The following is an 18,667-nucleotide window of genomic DNA, read 5'->3' on the forward strand; positions in this document are numbered from 1 at the left end:
TCAAACAAAGATGAGTCATCATTGACACTTAACCTGACAAATAATAGATAGTTAATGTGACATTTGGCAAGTCTTATATAGTGTTACTGCACATTTGGTTTTCTTAAAGACGCATATGTCTGGAATTTCAAGCAACACATCAACATGCCGTGTCAGATTTTGACCCGAAGTGGAATCCAATATACATTTCTTTTTCTTCGTCACATATATCAAACGACGTTTTAAAATTCATATTCTAATAATTCTTTTGTGAATAAATTTATAGTTTTAAAAAATCAACTAAAAATCTATGCCCATCTTGATCTCACATGTGCTTGTTTTGTACCGATGAAGTTAAAGTTAGAAATTGTACCGTGCCGCGATTTCCGTCGAAGTCATTATCTAATTTGTAGAGGCGATAGAAAACTTATTTCGGCATGTTATGAATTACATATTTGAGTATTTTGACCAATGGATTCTTGGTTTTCTTGGTATGTATAGTAAATAGATATTTTTTTTATTTTGTATTAGGATTAAGTTTACTGTGTAGTACACAATATACTTATTACATGTACTTAATCTACGAGAAAATTATTGTTTGAAGATAGGATTTCTTTCAATATAAGTGGTCACACATAAAATTGACAATATCAACTACAAAAACTGTGAAACACAAGTATCAATTCTTGCTATTTGTTGCATATTTCGAGACACAATTTCGAATCTACGCTCCGGCGGTTACGCCGTCTGACACACGACGTCAACAATATAAAAATACTCAGAATTAAGTTAGCATGATTTTTCAACTCACTGAAAGAGAACAAAGACGTTGCCAAATGAATTTTTTGTTTAAGACAAAAGTTGTCGGTTATTTTCTGTTGTTTTACAACGTGTAAACAGTATCCTGATAGCTCAAGAAATAAGGGAGATATTGCTATTTTATCAACACCGACATAAAAATGCGTAGAAATGCGTAGTTGGGAGTTAGGCCGTCCATTCTGCGATGTCATGCTACTGGATCCCGGTAAACATACTTATTTCTCCGTACCCCACATCTGACACAGGGATCTGAGCATTAGTTACAGATTATATAATCATGGACCCACCAGAGTGCCGTAAGACCATTTTCAGACGTTTAAGAGGTCTAAATCAAAACACGGTGTTAAAATCATCCTATACATGATACCATATACGAGTAGAAAGGGCACTTTGGTGGGTACATGATTACGTAATCTGTGACTAATTCGCAGATCCCTGTACTTCTGACATCGGTATTCGAGCAACTATTTCGTCTGGAAGCTTTAATAACCGAGTATCAAATTGACGTGTACCAATCTAAAGGTGTTAGTATTTGCAGAGATTTATATTTAAATCTCTGGTATTGGTAATATATTTATAGCTCTCGATTTCTTTAGCAAGGGCTTTAATTGCTTGACCGTTTATAAAGTTCTATTTTCTTTGAACATAAAATATGTAATTATGTGTCACGATCATACTAATTTGACATTCACTTTTGTGTAATCAGAAAAGATGTCTCAAAACAAAATTCTCACCATTATTGTCAAATTTTAATGGCGACAGTATTTATATACGGGGACACCTTCGTGCGAATATCACGCAACTGTTTTTTTTTTAATCGAGAATATATAAGTGATACGTCATCTACGTCCTTGTTTGACCATAGTGTTCGGAGATGGCTTTATGCTGGCATTTTAAGAAAGTTTCCGTTTTTATTTCAGTAATATATCAAATCAGTCTTCATTTAAAAATCGCATGGTAGTTATTTCAAGTAGCGCTGCAAATCTAACAAATAGTTTTTAAACTATAAAATACGTTTTTAGCTGTATTCGCATTCACTGAAAGTTACATATCACACTTGCTTTGGTTTCACAAAGCATATATTGTATCGGTTATTCACGGTACTTTAATTATATATCTACCTTGCATTTGGCACATACATTGTATACTTTATTATAGTTTTAATTAAAATTTATCTGTAATCGTAAATATTAAGGTAAATTTTGTATTGAATACAAAACAAAAACAAAAAAAAAAACGAACTACCATATTTCACACCCACAATCATATATACATTTTTCATATATCATTACAAATAATCCTTGAACACATCTGCAGTTAGAGGGCACAGGCGTTGGTAACGCGGAGAAAATTCTACACATAGCAAGTAATTCCCCTAACAGATTGACAATTAAAATATTTCTGACAAAATGAATTTTGACTCGAGTTTAAATGCTATACATGTAGTTATCTGCAGCTATTGCGTGATTACAATAGATCAAATTTCGATAGGTATACCACCAAAAAATAAAAAAACATGTATATGAATCAAAATTTATTTCACAGCTTATGATTGAAAAAACTATTAAGTCTCTGGTTTAAATATCGCCAAACACAAGGACGTACATTCTGTAGATTGACTTTTAGTATGCAAATTGGACTTTTATTTTTTTTTAAGTGAGGGATCATTCAAATTAACGGACCCTAGAACGAATATACGTACCGATTTTTTCGAAAGTGCTATGTGTCGTAGGGAATCACTTCTCGGGAAATTTTTGCACGTAACGTCAACCACCCACCCTAGAACGAATATACGTACCCGACCATGTAAACCTTTCGGCCGGGTACGAAATGAATGTGTGCTTAGATATAGGCGTGTCGTAGCTCAAAGGAATCTTGCTAGCCTGTGATTGGCAAACTGAGCTCCTCAGAAATCACTGTAGAGATCGTAAGTGATCGAAGCCCTTATCTGTTTTTTTTTTGTAGGTTTCTAATTATATCAAACATACACATGCATTTAGATATTATTTTTGTGTCCAAAACAAACATAACGATCACTCTTAATATCTACTTTACCACTCATAATACATCAAATCATACTTTGTAGACATGACGTATAATTTTCATTCGAAAAGAGCATTATATTTATTGGGAAAAATGTCTCGCTGTATATTATACGGTTATTGCCGAGTAGGTAAGTGATATAAAACAAGTACAATAAAATGCATACAGATGTTTAATTTATGGTTTCCACAATCATGTCTTTGCTCCATTAGCATCAATGGGCACCAACTGTAGTTCTAAAGACGACACCTTTTATCTAAACTGTCTAAAAGACTATTCTATTAATAGAAAAAAAACGGTTAACAAAAATAAAACACAGTCGGATTAGAAAATTGACGAAACAACCATCCCCGATCGCTAAAAATAGGTTTTCGAAAATCACAGGTAGGTGTGTCGGCGCTGTATGCAAGTATTGATAGTGATGAGCTGCGCTGCGCGCTGCCTCGCAGAGGGTCGATTACGTTACGCACCAAATATGTCTCGTAGTCGTTACCGCAATACATATCCTGATAACGAAATGCAGATATCTTAGGTGTCCGGTAACTAATGACTCCGAGTGACTGCATCTTGGTCTTGAAAGGAGAACACACTTCATTTTAGCGTGAACAATTGCAAAGTCAAAAATCGTGACACAAATTCTTTGATAGTTTTGATATGTATATTCACAATATCAGAAACATATATACATAGAGATTGGAAACTCCTTCTTTGTCTATGTTGACAGGCAGAGGGACCTCCGATTTGTAGGCTTTTTGCCTTGGCTAACTACTTTTAAGTGTATTCTTTTAAACATGATATTTTTGCATCAACACAAAGTTTAAACATTATATCATAGTTTTATATGATCAGTTTTCCCGATTGGTGTTATTTAATGTGATTTTTGATAGCACAAAAATAAGCAATTTTACCTGGTTTTTCGAAAATCAGGCATTCAAAACCGGAAGTGCGTTTTGTTTTATTAATAAATTATTTAAAATATCATTTTTTCTATAAAAAATCGTACTCAAACCATCTGAAAATTCCTGAACTTTTACACCATATCAGAGTTATCCTTTTATATATAACTATTTAAAAGTTTATCTAAAAAATCTATGCACATACAGAGGTACATCTGCCGATCGTAAAACTGGAGGAGTTGCCAATCTCTATGTATATATGTTTCTGACAATATTATATAGAATTATAGTAGATTTTGCAATGTTCGTGTTGAATATGCAGTACTTGTTCCATAATATGCTTAACTTGGACAAATAATGTTGTTCAGTCATCCATTCAAGAACTGTACATAATTTCGTTAATCAAAACAAATTACGTACGCTATCAGAAACATATCTACATATATATACATATCATATCTCTAACGTAATAATCAATCAGCTTGAAATGCATAATATGTTGAAAAAGTTATCCACCAAAAAATTACCGAGTAATCAACTCTTTGTACGGTGAAGTTAAACTATGACCGAATCGATTTTTAATCGATATACGAGTAGATACTCCGATATAGATATATAATTAGCCATGCCTTTGGTTTGATGGTTATGTAATACCTGGACCAGGATGTTGTTTACCTGTACACAACACCATTCATCGAACTCACCTGTAATTACCTGGCCGCGGGCAATTTGCTATTCGGTGGACGTAACCGCCTAGCTCATTATCTCTGAACCGTAGTCGACACTACCCGTAAATCACGACCAAAACCAACCGATAGCGCTAAAAGCTAGGCGATTCGTTTGGTGGGACTTAATTTTTCATTCACCCAAAGCAATATCCTGACGTAACAATAATATGTATATAGCTAATGGTAGAATTGGGTATGACCGACTACACGGGAAGAACACTTGTCATGATTCCTCTTTGATTGATTATATGCTGATCACCTCAGACTTATTTAAAGTTATTGAAGACTTTAAAGTACTTGATTTTAACCCGGTACTGTCTGATGTACATAACAGAATAGAATTTAAATTTACTAGTGCGCAGGTTGAACAGAACATAAATAATCATGATAAGTCAAATGATAAAGCCAGCAGTTATGTGAAATGGAAGGAAGAACTGAAAAATGATTTCACTAATTTCATAACAACTGACGAAAATAATCAATTCTCTGAGTTAGAAGAATCTTTAAAAGATCTTAAAACTAAACACAAACTAATCTCGTAACAAGCACAGAAATTGTTAATATAACCAAAAATATTAGCGCCTTATTCACTGCCGCTGCTAACAAGTCATTTGGACGTAAACCAATACACAAAGTCAGAAGAAATGGTAATAATAAACCATGGTTTACGGCTTATTATAAAACACTTCGTAAAGAATTTCATACTGCCAAACAAAATTACGGTAGATTAAAAAATGATGAGAATAAAAGTGAACTAAAAAGAAGAAGTCGTAATTATAGAAAGGCAGTAAATAACGCATACAAAAAATATACATTTAATACGGAAAAGAAATTAAGAGATTCTGTGAAAAATAGTCCAAAGTTTTTATGGGATATGCTGAATAAAGGTATCAGGACAATCAAAAACGCGTCATAGTAAAATACCAATAACTGAACTTTACAATTACTTCAAAAATTTGAACTCTGCTAATTATGAAGATGATGATATCGATATTACTTTTCCGGATAATGAGGATAATTTTATCTGAAGATCTTAATGCAGAAATAACTGCAGAGGAAATAGTAAACGCTATAAAAAAACCTGAAAAATAATAAATCTAGTGGTATTGACGAAATACAAAATGAATACAAAAAAAGTACTATAAAATATATTTTGCCTCTATATACAGACCTATTCAATATAATCCTTAATACCGGAAGTGTACCCTGTGAGTGGACTGTAGGTATAATTAAAACCAATATATAAAAATAAAGGAGACCCTTGGGACCCAGATAATTATAGAGCGATTACACTAGTATCTTGTTTGGGAAAGGTATTTACTTCTATAGTTAATGATAGATTGACTAAATTGGCTGATAAAATCAATCTTGTATCACCTGCTCAAGCGGGGTTCCGTAAAGGGTACTCTACAACAGAAAATATTTTTATTCTGCACTCTTTAATTTCTTTATATTTCGCGAAGGGAAAAAACTATATTGCTCCTTTATTGACTTCAAAAAGGTGTTTGATACTGTGTGGAGAGCGGGGCTGTGGAGAAAACTACATTATAATAGGATAAGTGGGAAAATATTCAAGGTAATTTATAATCTATATAAAAATACTAAATCCTGTGTAATTAATGATAATGATAAGTCTGAATTCTTCATGTGTGATGTCGGGTTAAAACAAGGGGAAAATTTGTCGCCATTTTTGTTTTCCCTGTATCTCAATGATTTAGAAAATTTTCTTGACCAGCGTAATGTCCCAACCTTGAATGAAGTAAATGTACTAAGTGAACAAAACCTGGATTTGTATGTAAAACTGTTTGTTATATTATATGCTGATGACACCGTACTTATGGCTGAAACACCCGATGGTCTTCAGAAAGCATTAAATGAATTTAAAAACTAATTGTGATGAATGGAAACTTTCAGTTAACACACAAAAAAAAGCAAAAGTATTAATATTTGAAAAAAGAAAAAGCCGAAGAAACGTTAATTTTCTGTTCAATAATGAGATTTTAGATATACAGGACTCCTATACATATCTTGGATTGATATAAAAATTTTAATGGTGGTTTCACAAAAGCCAGAAGTAAATTATCCGAACAAGCAAGGAAAGCCATGTACGCATTGTACACAAAAATCAGAAATGTTTCATTACCGATAGATTTACAGTTAAAACTATTTGATGCACTTGTTATGCCAATTTTATTATATGCATGTGAAATCTGGGGTTTCGAAAATATTAAGAATATAGAAAAATTACACTTACAATTTTGTAAACGGATTTTAAATGTCCGTATAAGTACACCAAATTATATGGTATACGGTGAATTGGGCATGTTCCCTTTAGAAATTGAAATAAAAACAAAAATGATTATGTTCTGGCATAAACTCGTAACGGGGAAACGAAATTATCTACTACAATGTATAAATTATTGTATAAGTTGCACCAGGACTCCGTATTCAGTTCTAGGTGGTTATCATATATTAGAGATATATTAAATAATACTGTTTTTAATGATATTTGGTCACTTCAACTATCTTGTACAGTTAATAGAAATTATCTTAAAACAATTATTAAACAAAGACTACAAGATCAATTTATTCAAAAATGGTATCATGAAATTGACAGTTCCTCGCGAGGACAAATGTATTCTTCTTTTAATTTTGAACCATACCTTTTAAAACTGAATCATAACCAACGTAAATATCTGTGTAAATTTAGAACTTCTAATTTAAAATTCCCTATAGAGACAGGCAGATGGAACAACATCCCTCGCGAGAAAGGTAATGTCCTCTCTGTACAAATTGTGTTGAGAGATGAGTACCACTATCTATATGTAATGTAATCATGAATCTGTTTGTAGCATTACGAGAAATTTATATGCCAAGATACTACTTTACTAATCAAAGTTCTCAAAAAATGAAAGGAATGTTTACTATATGCAATACAGCTCTATTAAGTAAAGTAAGTAGTTTTATTCAGAAAGTAAAAAAAAAAAAAAAAATGATATATTACACATTTTTGAATCAGCATTGAAGTCCTGTTATTAAATCCGACTATCATATTCACAAATTATAATAAATACCTGAACAAATATCAATGATGCCCTAAGCCGACACATCAGGTAGTGTATATTGATCTATACCTAACCAGTACAGAATGACACATCACCTTACTTATTAAAATTCACGCCACCCATCAATGTGATAGGTAGCCCGAGACATGAAAGTGAAATCACAAGAGCATACCAGTCATATTGATTACCAGCACTGCCACAGCGGAACTACTATTATTATTATTATTATCTTTATTTCCTCCAAAATGAAGAGTATATAATGATAATACAAATGTATATGAAAAAAAAAAACCCATATGATAACAGCATGAGATAATATGTACAAAATTTGAGAGATAATAGGGGAAAATACAGAACATGGTTATTGTAAATCAGAGAAAAAGAGAAGAGGGCACAATTCTCTCGGATATTTCTATATCAAATTATTTTCAATATTTATATATATTCATAAACGAGTAAGTTTTAATCAGTTACATAAACGAATTGAACATCTTTTCTAAAATTGTACACGCATGTCAATCTGAATTGTTCTATATCATAACAGTCCAATGTATAGTCCAAGGGACCGATCCTAATAATACATGTATTAGCTCAAAATCTGAGAGGGAGTATAAATATGAAAATAAAATCTACATTTGTGATTGATACAATTGAACATATGAAATCATTTCTTATTTGTTCAGTTAATGAACAATTCAAAACAATATGACTAACAATATCAGTGTAAAAGTGTCCACAATAATTGACATAATATTACAGAATTTTCTAAACGTACAGACACAATCATTTTCATAATATATCTTACATTTTCAAGGCAATTTGGATGACGTAGAGCTAGTTTCCAAAAGTAATGGGGTTTTAAACAATCATGTAATGATAAGAATCGAAGTGAATTCTGCGTCATTTGACATTCTCAATTTCCAGGCATTTGTTTCATACATAGTTACAGATTTGTGGACTAATGAGCCTTCCAACAATATCTTGGAAGAGAAAAGATTCCATCCATCGAAAAATGTTTTAAGTACATATTCCATGATAAGTTGTATTTTCTTAAGTATTTATGGTAAATGTCTGTGAATAAAAAGACCTTTTTGAACATACCGTAGTCACATTATTAAAAAAAAAAACTCACATTAGTGTAAAATTCTAAAAATCAAATTTGTTCTTTTTCAATTCTGCAAACTCTGCCTAGGCGAAACAATAGTTTATATAATATCTATATAAGCCTCAATAGATACAATACTGGCGAAATCATATTGATTAACATAAATTTAGATATGCCTAGCGATATCACATTGCCATTTAATCAAATTATTCTAAAATACCTTTCTAGAATCTGTCTCCGAATCTATCACGAAGTAGTCAACTTAATACATTTTTCTGGGCTAATTGATTTTATGGTTTATTTAAAGTTTGAATTTAAAACAGTCATCGATTGTTTTTTATATATAACTTAGGTCTGGGGTCTATTTTATCAGGTGGTTGTGTTTTTTTTAGTACTAAAAATGACAGAATTGGAGTGATACACAATCATGTAGGGTTCAACAAAAACGCAATGAAATAGTGTGACTCTGACTGTACAGCCTTGTCGAAATCGATATATCGATCACCCAGCTGGATATCATATATAGATTGAACAGTGTTTTGATTGCGTTTAAAGGTGGTATGAACGCAATGGGATACAGACATATTCAATGTAGCGCGTTAGCGCTACATGTAGAATATGTCTGTATCCCATTTGCGTTCAATACCACCTTTAACGCAATCAAAACACTGTTCAATCTATAATATTTACATAAATAAATCTACCTTTACGTACAATTTAAAACGGTGATGGTTGCGAAGTTGGGTAACTACGGTAGTCAAGATAAGACCGAAGATAAAGAATTCCGATTGTTGGAATGTTATAGCTGCAGTTTTGGTTTGAAATACAACAATGACACTTTTCAATTATTTCAACATATATTTTTTTTCGATTTGATAATATATATTAATAATGTCCATTCGAATAAAAATTGAGATAACCAAGGCGGAACGACTACCGGTATGTATCGTTGTCAGGGTAGTGATGCGGTCCGAAGTGAAGCGAGCCCGCCATATTTGATTTTTCAACCGAGGAAAGTGGGACTGTGATAAAGCCTATTGATGGTATGACCGTGAGCAGCTGCTGAATGTTTGTCATGTATGTATCGTCTAAGAACGCGATATACACTAAATTCTTCGCAGTCATAGCTTTTATTTTATTGTGAACGGAGAATAGGACAAGTGTTTGCATATGTGTAGGCCTATTTTTGAATGCACAAGACAGGGCCATTTAAGCTGATGATACTGATTTCGGATAGTCTACCTGTAATGTTTTTTTCTGGAAACCTGTAATATGATCTTTAACCTATTGTTCGCTTAGACGCTCCCAGAATTGTTCACCGACAATCAGATGTTCTGTATATTTAGGTGAGATGAGTGACCGTGTACACACATGTACATCTGACGTAACTATGGGATATCCCCCTCCCCGAACATTCCTGAGGAAGAGCCCCCCCCCCACCCTCCCCCCCCCCCGGTTTGTAGCCCCGACCAGCGATTCATTTTGTAGTTTATTACCGTTACAATTTGAACACATGTTTTGTTTTTTACAGGTGCATTACATTTCACCACTAACCTTTCACATCGGTATTGTGGTAAGGTGAATTACATTTTCACTTACATTTCACATCGGTATTGTGGTAAGGTGTATTACATTTCACCACTAACCTTTCACATCGGTATTATGGTAGGTGAATTACATTTCACCACTAACCTTTCACATCGGTATTGTGGTAAGGTGAATTACATTTCACCACTAACCTTTCACATCGGTATTGTGGTAAGGTGAATTACATTTCACCACTAACCTTTCACATCGGTATTGTGGTAAGGTGAATTACATTTCACCACTAACCTTTCACATCGGTATTGTGGTAAGGTGAATTACAATTCACCACTAACCTTTCACATCGGTATTATGGTAAGGTGAATTACATTTCACCACTAACCTTTCACATCGGTATTGTGGTAAGGTGAATTACATTTCACCACTATAACCTTTCACATCGGTATTGTGGTAAGGTGAATTACATTTCACCACTAACCTTTCACATCGGTATTGTGGTAAGGTGAATTACATTTCACCACTAACCTTTTCACATCGGTATTGTGGTAAGGTGAATTACATTTCACCACTAACCTTTCACATCGGTATTGTGGTAAGGTGAATTACATTTCACCACTAACCTTTCACATCGGTATTGTGGTAAGGTGAATTACATTTCACCACTAACCTTTCACATCGGTATTATGGTAAGGTGAATTACATTTCACCACTAACCTTTCACATCGGTATTGTGGTAAGGTGAATTACATTTCACCACTAACCTTTCACATCGGTATTGTGGTAAGGTGAATTACATTTCACCACTAACCTTTCACATCGGTATTGTGGTAAGGTGAATTACATTTCACCACTAACCTTTCACATCGGTATTGTGGTAAGGTGAATTACATTTCACCACTAACCTTTCACATCGGTATTGTGGTAAGGTGAATTACATTTCACCACTAACCTTTCACATCGGTATTGTGGTAAGGTGAATTACATTTCACCACTTACATTTCACATCGGTATTATGGTAAGGTGAATTACATTTCACCACTTACATTTCACATCGGTATTATGGTAAGGTGAATTACATTTTTCCACTAGCCTTTCACATCGGTATTGTGGTTAGGTGAATTACATTTCACCACTAACCTTTCACATCGGTATTGTGGTAAGGCGAATTACATTTTTCCACTAGCCTTTCACATCGGTATTGTGGTAAGGTGAATTACAATTCACCACTAACCTTTCATATCGGTATTGTGGTAAAGTGAATTACATTTCACCACTAACCTTTTACATCGGTATTGTGGTAAGGTCAATTACATTTCACCAATAACCTTTCACATCGGTATTGTGGTAAAGTGAATTACATTTCACCACTAACCTTTCACATCGTTATTGTGGTAAGGTGAATTACATTTCACCACTAGCCTTTATCTTAAAGAACAGTCATTGACTGCAGGGTACTCTGCCTTCCTTCAAGCTCAAGTTCGATGAATAAGCATGGTCGTCAAACGAACAAAATCGAATCGAATCTAATATCCCTGTAATGAATATTGCATATACTGTATCAGATATTTCTCTAATAACATGTACACTACTAGAAGGACTAGAAGGAGAGCCTGTAGATTTTCTTACAAAACACGACTTATTGTTTGTTTAATCTTGTGTCAGAAATGACATTAAACACAATAACAACTTCCAAAACAGAAATTACAAAAATACAATTGAGAAGCAACTTAAAAATGAGCTCTGGCTTTTTTTTTTGCAATTCTAAACAGAAAAAGTAGTAACTATTGATATTGTTTCCCAAATTTGTGATAGTATACCCTAGTAATGGATATTTGAATAAGTAATGTCACAAGTGTAGCCTGCTATTGTGCAGTGTTTAGGCCTGCATCTTAAGTGAAAATATTTGTAATAAACTTTGTATAATTATGTCATGTGTAGCCTGCTATATGCACTATGTGCAGTGGACTCTTGTTTTTAGCAGGCATGCATGCTAAAGGAAATTGTGAAATAAATTAACACATTTCAGTTTGACGTAACTCGTAAACACCACAAATTAAATATTATATCATATTAGATAATATTATGTCAGATGTTTGATCTGTAAACTATATATAAACAGGCATGCTTCAGGCAGGGTAATTTTAGAAAATATGTAATACAACATTGTCATTGATATGTGATATAGAGTATTAAAAATCAAAAGAAAAGTAATCACCGTGATGAAAAATGAGAATAAAACACGGTTTCAGCTATGCAAATTATATCAATATGTAATATGCATTTGTATGTATGTAATGTATGTATGTATGTATGTATGTATGTATGTATGTATGTATGTATGGTATGTATGTATGTATGTATGTATGTATGTATGTATGTAATGTATGTATTATGTATGTAATGTATGTATGTATGTATGTGAGGGTGAGTGTATGTGAGGGTGTATGTACGGACTATGTATGTATGTATGCATGTATGCATGTATGTATGTATGTATGTATGTATGAATGTATGTATATATATATGTATATGTGTGTGTGTGTGATAGTGTGTGTGTGTGTGTGTGCGGCATGTATGTATGTGTGTATGTATGTATGTGTGCATGTATGTATGTATGTATGTATGTATGTATGTATGTATGTATGTATGTATGTATGTATGTATGTATGTATGTTATGTATGTATGTATGTATGTATGTATGTATGTATGTATGGATAGTATGTATGTAGTATGTATGTATGTATGTATGTATGTATGTATGTATGAATTATGTATTATGTATGTATAATACAGTATATAAGTGTGTACTGTATGCATTAGTTAAAAATGTATATTGTATATTGTGTAGGTGTATGTGTTGAAGTAGAATAGATAAAATTCAGTTTTAAAAAAAGAAAATTTGCTGTTAGCTGGTGGTTAGTTGATTCTCTGCTGCTCTGAGTGAAAAAAAAAGAAGAAAAAAAAAAAAAAAAAATCTTGTGTGCAAGTGAAAGCTAGCTGCAGGTGTTCCTCAATTTCTCAATTTCTCGATAAAAGCTGTTTCACCGTTACGATAATGACAAACGCGCTGAACCGGTTCAAAAACACTGTCCACGTCTGATTCACATCAACAAAACGCATTACACTTGACTGTGTAGCAGACTGCTGATATAAGGCTGTGTGGGTCTTCAGCGTGTCAGAAGCTCTGCCTACCTCTGGCTAGTGGCACATCATGAACATGGATCTATCATTTTTTCCCATCCCCACGTCCACATATTGCGGATTATGTCGTTATTGCCATTTTCCTTTGTATCTGTATGGGAATTGGTGTTTACTATGGATATCAGACCAACAAAAACCCGACATTGGAAATTATTTCCTTGGAAACAGGCGACTTCTTCTTTTACCGGTTTCAATGTCACTTTTTGTGACATTTCTGTCTGCCATTTCTCTCATGGGTGTGCCTGCTGAGGTATATGCTTTTGGCGTTATTGGTGTGTATGTGTTTGCTTGCCAACAGTTTCTCTGTCTTGATAGCAAGTGTCACCATTGTTCCACTGCTCTACCCGTTGGGGCTGACCAGTACCTATGAGGTAAGTACCAAAAGCGTTGTATACTTTGATTTACACTTTTATCGTCTAGATTAGTACCACAATGTTAAAACAACGTGAAAACAATCCTTGTGGATATACTGAATGAAACATCATTGAAACACATGGTTTTGTTAAGACGTAAAAAGCTGACGCTTTCCGTCCACACGTTTACGTCGCTCTCAAATATATATTTTGAAAATTTAATCAGAAATAGATTATGATTTTTTCAAAATGGCGGTTATCCCGCAGGTAGGATAGGGGGAGCCTTCGATAATCATTTAACGGGTGTAAGAAAGGGCACTTTACAATGCACGCCATCTTCTGTCGAGGAAAATGATAATAATTGCTGTAAAGACCTTTGTAAAAATATTAAGAAAAACTGAAGTCGATTTTATCACGAATCCTTTCCCACTTAACAGGCTTCACACATTTCTTGAATTTTGAAAAGAGCACCATATTGACAACACGTTTGAATTCTAAATAAAAAAAGACCCAATGTATGGATTAAACATTAAAACATTTTTAGATAACAAACTATACTGTATTCGTACAAGAATATACAGGGCTGAAAGTATTAATTAAGTATGGAAAAAAAAACTAATTGGATTACATTGATGTTGCAATATTTCTAATTATTATAATTCTAAAAAGTGTCCTCATGATCACGATTGATAAATACGATGGGAGAGTCACACATGCGAATAATCTAAAGGCTGGTAAAACATGCTAATTCTTTCTTACTATGAAGTTTCAATGCAATCATTCATGAAATATAATTCGTATTTTACAGTAGATCTCCAAATGCGATTTCCGGTCAAAAGGTGTTCGTATTTTGGGGACAAATGATTGGCATGCTACAGACGGTAAGTTTTAAATATCACCGGATGTTAATATATAAACTGTATTAAATACAAACCGTCATTAAGGTATTTTATTTACCTAAAATCGATATATCTTTTAAAGTACTAGTTCGGTTTTAGTGGTAAAATTAAAAAATTGGTATATGACCATTTCGAGGTGAACGGTTGAAAATGACTGAACTTTTCAACACCAGATAGCAATGTATGTGATCTATACTTTAATTTGACTTGAGTCCATGAAATTGTGCGACTGTAAGTGTTGATAGTACTAACAAAGCTTTCTGAGGAGGAGAGGAGGATGTAACAATATAAACTAAACCGGACATTGTATTTTTTATTAGCCGACGTATATTTTAAATACTTTAGAGTTATAATTGATGTGAAAATGTAATGTAAAAAAACAAGCTAATCTATGGTTTAATGTTCACTTCAACACGCTTTACCATTTCTTTATGTAGCCCCATAACGGCTTATGAAAATACATATTTATTCTAATGAGAAGCTTTATTGTTGGTTGGGATGATAAGCTATGTTTAGTCACATGTGTTGGTTCACAGTATGAATAATAAGATGCAGAAATTCAGCACTGCCTCTGTATACAGTGGCTAATTCATAAGCATATATATTGCTTCATGAATATCTTACTGTAATCACGCCACAGATGTTGATTATTTTGATAGATTTCATTTTTGTACATCAATTAAGTAAAGTATAGCACCATCACCTCCCTCTCTCTGTATCCTCAACACAGAGTAGCCTTTCAAGTTATACGTGCCCTAATTTTTCATACTCACCAATCAAGAAAAGCTTTTTTATGTTATCAACATTTGAGAATTATTAATACTAACAATACATAATGTTTATTTAAAAAAAAAAAAAAAATTTTTATTCATTTTTTTTCAAAAAATATACACATCACAACATATATAGAAGATACATGAAAGACGAGTACAAAAAAAATTTAGTTACATTTGTTAGAGTTATTTCAAATTGAATATTTTAAACGTATGTACATACATATATTTACAAGTAACTTATTCACATAAAAGGTCCCAATCAAGAGTTATTTCCCTTCCTACAGATGTAATGAGAAATTGAACTAGGGGAGACAACTCTTGATAAAAAATTTATACCAAAGACAGGACAAAAAAAAAAAAAAAAGGGGGGGGGGAGTAAACCTAGGTCACAGATCTTTCAAAATAGTTTATAAATTATAACTGTTTATACATTTAACCGATTTTGTAATTCTGCAAGTGCTTGAGGTTTCCGCTTTAAATTACTGTTTGGATATTATAATCCTGTGAGCTTTTAGTTTCAAATTTAATAGGCTTGCATTGACCTAGAGGCTGGGAATAATTAATCTTCTGAATTATTTCTCTGTTTAATCTATAAATAATGTATTTTTGCATTACTCCGGTGAGCAATATAAGTTAATTTGGGACTTGTGGACATCATACTGTATAAACTAATCTGGTTCTAGGTTTTCTTAGCCTGTTGTTTCATGTATACATCTATCTGTATAATATATGAATCATTATACAAAATTGTCACTTTCATTTCATTTTGACCTGAGCCCATTCTTTCTTTCTTCAATTTTTTTTTCAGGTAAAAAAAATTTTTTAGGAAGATAAGAATACATAATTCTTATGAACAAATGGTATTTCATGTAAAAAAAAAAAACACAAGTTTTTGCAAAGTTATCAGAGATTAGTGCATTTTGACTGAAGTGACAGTTTTCAAAATTCAAAAATCAGTTTCTGAATACATACTTCTCATTTGATATATAAATGATCTTATTTGGTAAAAAGTAGTTTGTTAATTGCAGTAGATAAATCATGGAATGACCACAAAGTTGCATATCATTCGATTTGTGGGGTTTTCCCCTATTTCATAGAGCGAATCAGAGGAACAACTTTTACTCAATCTGATTAAAACCAGCTCTTCAAATATCATAGGCGTATTGAAGAGCTGGTTTTAATCAGATTGAACTTTTACTATTATATAATAATGGCTCATTTTGTTCAGCATAGTAAAATATAACTTCCATTTCATTCCCAAAAAATGGTTCTCAGATGCGCTCATGCCGAAAAATGATAAAAAGGTGATTGATAAAAATTTCCATTCAATATCATCCAGAGTGGCTATGAATTTAATGTCAGAACAAATAAAACAGCATCAAATGTTATTTATTATCAGAAATGGTTGTATTTGTGTATACTTCCTTGATGTAAATTTAAGTTATTTGAGCAGCTTCATTGTTCTTTCTTATTTTCTTATCAAAATAGTGACAATTTCTATTTAATGATTCATATGTACCCATCATATATTTCATGTACTGTATATATTTATTTTTGGTGTGTTTTCTAAACTGTATGCATGTGTATAATCATATTGTACTCACAATATTGTATATGGCAGGAAAGGTATATAACAGCAAATCATTTTGTATACATCTCTATCACTCTTTGTATAGCACCAGATTTAAACTGCATTTTATCTTTATTAGGGCCCTGTCTCTTGATGCAGGTGCCCTTTAGTATTATTCAGGCTTGAGTATGTCCGTCTTTCTGTACACTTGTGGATAACACCTTGAACTACTAGTTACTTAACGAAATATAGAAGATAATCCAACATTCATTGCTCTTGAGTAGATATGTTGCTCATTCATCTGTCATTTTTATCCCCATATGTTATTTATATTAATTTGGGTTTGGGTTTGTCCGTCTGTCTGTCCGACTGTCTGTCTGTAACACTTCGTTTCCGTGCAATAACTGTAACAAATGTAAACCGATTTTCTTCAAACTTGGTAACAAAGTTTAATGTCTTACTTCGGAATAAGACTTCAGTATATTTTTTTCATGTTTCAAGGTTAAACCTAGCCTCAATAATGTTTACCTACAATATGTCCTGAAAGCGGCGTATGGAAATTCCACAAATTTGATTGTTTCTTCTTACTTCACTAGTCTCATATGACAATACAATCAGCAAGTAATGTACATGTTTTTAACATACAATTTTGTTCATAAACCTGTGATATGGTGTTATCCACATCTATTCTGTACTATCTAATTTTGTCCTATTCTGCTTTAGATATATGGATATGTTGGTTACATAATGCTTAGTATTTTCTGTAGTTTTTTTTAAATATCCCATAAATATTCTTCAATCACCACAAAGTAAAGGAGGTAAATTTCATGAATACTTAATAGTACTCTTGAGTAATAAATTGTGGTTGCACCCATTTTAGCAAACATTATGTGATTTAGTTAATAACCTGGAATGTCTCGTGTGAAATAATTTGTGCTCAATTATTCTGTGCCACATTTGTCTTGTTGCCCAAAGTTTGGATGAAGGTTGTTAAGACGTCTTCTCTTTAACTTCAGAAAAATCACGAAACAACAACTCAACAGACGTCTTCGTCAGCAACAAAACCATTGCCTGAGTCATCCTTGAAGGTAAGGAATCGTAATGTTTCAACATAAGGCAGTAATTGCAGTTGTGCAGCATGAATCGTTAGTAGTAAACAATCACATTATAATGTTGTTGTTATGTAGTTAATAACCTGAAATGTCTCGTGTGAAATAATTCGTGCTCAATGATTCTGTGCCACATTTGTCTTGTTGCCCAAAGTTTGGATGAAGGTTGTTAAGACGTCTTCTCTTTAACTTCAGAAAAAAATCGAAACAACAACTCAACAGACGTCTTCGTCAGCAACAAAACCATTGCCTGAGTCATCCTTGAAGGTAAGGAATCGTAATGTTTCAACATAAGGCAGTAATTGCAGTTGTGCAGCATGAATCGTTAGTAGTAAACAATCACATTATAATGTTGTTGTTATGTAGTTAATAACCTGAAATGTCTCGTGTGAAATAATTCGTGCTCAATGATTCTGTGCCACATTTGTCTTGTTGCCCAAAGTTTGGATGAAGGTTGTTAAGACGTCTTCTCTTTAACTTCAGAAAAAATCGAAACAACAACTCAACAGGTCTTCGTCAGCAACAAAACCATTGCCTGAGTCATCCTTGAAGGTAAGGAATCGTAATGTTTCAACATA

At 32.9% G+C, this 18,667-nt stretch overlaps 1 long non-coding RNA gene across 1 annotated transcript; it reads left to right on the top strand.

Moving 5' to 3' along the window:
- Nucleotides 1-16,279: 16,279 nt before the first annotated feature.
- Nucleotides 16,280-18,356, top strand: LOC138317884 (uncharacterized). Its single transcript, XR_011207819.1, has 2 exons — nt 16,280-18,068; nt 18,285-18,356. It is a non-coding gene; the product is annotated as an uncharacterized lncRNA (long non-coding RNA).
- Nucleotides 18,357-18,667: the final 311 nt, after the last annotated feature.

The sequence above is a fragment of the Argopecten irradians genome, chromosome 3 (assembly GCF_041381155.1).
Source record: "Argopecten irradians isolate NY chromosome 3, Ai_NY, whole genome shotgun sequence".
Classification (NCBI taxonomy): Eukaryota; Metazoa; Mollusca; class Bivalvia; order Pectinida; family Pectinidae; genus Argopecten; species Argopecten irradians.